Consider the following 4,345-nt stretch of genomic DNA (forward strand, 5'->3'; position numbering starts at 1 on the left):
GAAGCAGAATATGTAGCTCTCGGAAGTTGTTGTTCACAAATTCTGTGGATAAAACAACAGCTAAGAGACTTTGGAATTGAAAATTTATGCACGGAGATTGAATGTGACAACACCAGCGAAATCAATCTCACCAAGAATCCAATTTTTCACTCAAGAGCAAAGCATATAGAGATTCGACATCACTTCATTAGAGATCATGTTCAAAATGGAGAAATTACGATCCAGTTTGTTGACTCAAAGAACCAACTGGCGGATATATTTACAAAGCCTTTGGAGAAAAATCAATTTGAAATTATCCGTTCCAGACTCAACATTTTGAGGTTTGAAGAAGTTAAAGTCTAGAGACTCTCAGACTCAGACAAATAAGATTTTAACTGCAAGACTTTGACTGTAAGTTATTTTCTCTCTCTAATCTCATCTTGAAAAGGTACGTTTATCAACCGTGTTTGATTATTGTTATCTCAACCGCTATCTTCAATTGACGAGATTATTGCATCGTTTCCTGTAGAAAAATGAGTTATTTTGAAATGACCATTTTTCGAAAAAGGCAGTTATTTTTTTAAAGGCATCTTTTCACTTTCCATTACGACGATTGGTATCCCCTCCTTTCGACTGTCTTATATACAGTCAGTTTCTCTTCGCTTAACTCCAAAACCCTAAAAAGCACCAATCTTCCATTCATGTTTTCTTCTCTTGTTTAATCTTCGAAAAAGTTGTCATCTTTCTTGGGAAAGTCAAGCAAAGAATCTTTCAAAGACTAAGAAAGATGTCGTCTTCAAGAAAGTCTTCGAGGATTGCAAGCAGGGGACCACGGCGAATGAGTGAGGGGCCTACGCACTTCGATCTCACTGAAGAACAAGTGTCTCCAAATCAGTAGCAGAGCCCACAACATTCTCAGTAGCGTCATACTCCTCCATCTAGTCCGCAAGATGTTGATCATCAACAAAATGAAGAAATCATTGAAGATGCAGACCCTGTAAGAGTTCAAATGCCCTCTTTTATTTATAAGCTGTATCGTGCTTTAAAGGGACTGGTACTCCATTGAACTATGTCGATGATTTTCTTAAAGACAAAGGATTTTATCTTTTTGCGAAAAATGGAAAGTTTGGGAATTGCTCGTAAAGGGGTGGCAAAAGAAACCCTTGCGAATATCCCAAGTGATCCTCGTGATTGGGGAATTAATCCGGTAGATGAAAATGATGATGACAAATTATACATCCAATTTCAACCAAGAATGGGAGTTGCGGCGGAGATTCGAGGAAAAATGGGAGAGTTGTTTAGATCGAAGGAACAGAAGGATCTATACTCAAAATTGCTGAAGCGTGGGGTGATAAACCCTAGGAGTGTGGATTTTGATTTTCTGGATGCTGTGAATGTGAACTTAAGGGAAAAGTTCGGTCATTTTCAACTTGAAAAATTCTGCTTTGACACTACAAAGGCCTATCCTCAACTAACTGCATATTTCTATTCAAATCTTAGTTTTTTCGATGCGAATAGATTTTCCTTCAGTGTCAAAGATCAAGACTTTGTAGTGGATATGGATATGCTGGCAGATGTGTTAGGAGTTGAGAGAGGAAGATATCAACGGATCAAAGTTTCTATTGCGCGTACTACACTAGAACTTGTTAAGGACAGGAGAACAGAGGAAAAGATTTCTTATTCAAGGATGAGTGCATTCAACATCTTACTGCACAAAATTGTAACCACTTGTCTCAGACCAAAATCAACTTCTAAGACTAATGTCTCAAGTTCAGAAGCAAAGCTAATGTATGCAATCATCACTGGGAAAAGGTTTTCACTTCCTCACACTGTTATGTTCCATATGTATAGAGCTGTGATGAAGGATAGAGGTCAACTTCCTTATCCAGGACTTGTGACGAAGTTATTCAGACATCTGAACATTCAGCCTCCGCAAATTCTTTGTGCTCGATCGTGCGATCATATGGTGGTGGGACTGAAAATGGTGACCAAGATGCGTCTGAAGGAACTAAGCAAGGCATTAGAGAAAATTAAGGAGAAGACTCCAGTCAAATCTCATCAATTCTCTTCTGCAGGAAAAAGAAAAGGGAAGGAGCCCATCGATGCTCCATCCAAGAGAAGAAGAGCTCTCCTTGTTGAGGATGAAGATGATGAGGAAAACATCACTATTTCTGCTTTGAAGAATCTCAGTTGATCCGTTCAAGAGAAAGAGTTAGAACAGCAGACAGAAGAAAGAGCAGAGAAAGAAGCAGAGGAAAAAGAAATGGAGGAAAGAGAAGAAGAAGAAAGAGATGCTGAGAAAGAGAGAGTTGAAAAAGAAGAAGAAGAGAAAAGAGATCAAGAAGAAGGAGAACATGAGGAGCACTCTCCACCCGAAGGCATGAACACAAGGGGAGACCAAGAGAAAAGAGGAATGTCCTCAAATCCCGCAACCAAGAGGGAGTCGGTGATCCCAGCAGATCCGAAGATATTTATGCCTCTCAGTTTCCTGAGGAAGGTCATGATGTTTTTTCGCCAAATCTGCGTGATTATGCTAATCTACCATCGTCTGCATTTACTCCATCAGATCGTGCTGACGCTAGTACGCAGACCGACAATTCAGCAGACTTTCGCAGAGTTATGGATATTCTCTTGGAGATGCAAGGTCAGATATATGCATTGGGATGCGAAGTTCAGAACTTGCATAATGCAGGTCAAGCTTTTTCGGGTTTATTGAATGATAAGATCCAAGCCCTTTCTCTTTAGATTCAGGCTAATGCTAAGGGTGAGGATGTTGCACAACTGAAGGAAGACTTGAAAAGGCTGGAAGGCATCGTTCAATCAATGGGAGATTTCCAGCTTGTTCATGTTCCCAAGCATTCTTGACTCCATTTTCATCTCAATCTTTTTTATGCTGACAAAAAGGGGGAGAGTTGTGAGACTTGAAAAACTTTGAACTTAAATTTGTTGAACTTTTGGCTTGTTTGGTTTGTGGTTTGTTTTAACTTGACTTGTGAGTCATGTGTGTCTGGATGTGAACTAAATTTGGGATTTGGATTTGACTGCTTATTAACTACTATTAATATCTTATGGATGGCTTTATTGCATACTGGACTAACCTATTTTCTGTGGTTGCAGATCCTAGTGTTATTAGTTATTCATTTAGCCATTTATCTCTATAAGATATGCATATGTGTTTGAGAAATGTTTTGCAGGTCAAAGTTTTCCAAATTTACAGGAAAGTTTTGTCACCATCAAAAAGGGGGAGATTGTTGGAGAAATCCTCTTGAAGTGTTTTGAAATTGACAAAACGTTTCCATCAGTCTAGTCTGAAGGCTTGCAGACTCTGCTATTTAAAGTCTGAAGACCTTTAGACAGCCAGTCTCAAGACTCAAAGTCTATCCTCATTGACAGTTTCTAATCCGTTGAAGAAAGGCCATCCGGAACTGGATGTTTCATTAAGGATATGACCTTATCGACTGGAGAAGATCTCTTGGTTGGATATGACATAACGAAATCCTTTGTTTGATCATAATTGATTTGAAGATTAAGGATCCGATGATTGGCAAAGTATACTTGGAAGGTTCTACTTATGGAAACTGAAATCCTGATTATATGGGCGAACATGATTGATGGGCTATCGACATGTTCTTTAAATAGCTCGAATGATCTTCTTAATTGATTCCGTCCAACGGGTAGATTGGAGGAATTCCTTTGGTAAGTGCCAACGGGTATGATGGCATGAAGGAGTATATAAGAAAGACTTTCCAGTTGTTCGAGAAGGTGCACAATAGAAGAATTCCAAAGTCTGAAGCTCTTTGTTCTTAGTCAATTCATTTGAGCAAAATCGTGTAAACAAAAGAGAGTCTATATTCGTGAGAAACCTTGAGGAAGTGTGGTAGATCATCTACACTGTGAAATCAAGGAAAAGCTGTGCTGTAACTTCTCTTTTGTTCATAGTGAAATCCAGCCGGTAGGCTGTCAGTGCGGAAGAGTGGACGTAGGCTTGGAATAAAGTTGAACCACTATAAATTTTGTGTTCAATTTTCTCTTCCCTAACTCTTACTTTACTATTGATCGAATTTTCCTTTCTATCGTTTGCCTAGAATCGCTTCCGTATCTCGAGAATTTGTTTGTGCACCTATTCACCCCCCTCTAGGTGCTTATACTAGCTATCTCAGTGTGTTCTCATCATGAGAGCCTTGTCAAACCACCTCAACTACATAATGCAACGTCCAGTAAGTGCTCGTGCTCCCCGTCCATTCAATTGGAGTAGTTTTGGGCTTAAGGATTGAAATTCAAAATTTTGGAAAATCAAACGGCGAAATCCGATTTTTGAGTCATTGAAGTGTGTATTTTTGTAGAAATGATAGTTTAGGATGCCGTG

This window comes from Eucalyptus grandis, chromosome 8, assembly GCF_016545825.1.
Source record: "Eucalyptus grandis isolate ANBG69807.140 chromosome 8, ASM1654582v1, whole genome shotgun sequence".
Taxonomy (NCBI): domain Eukaryota; kingdom Viridiplantae; phylum Streptophyta; class Magnoliopsida; order Myrtales; family Myrtaceae; genus Eucalyptus; species Eucalyptus grandis.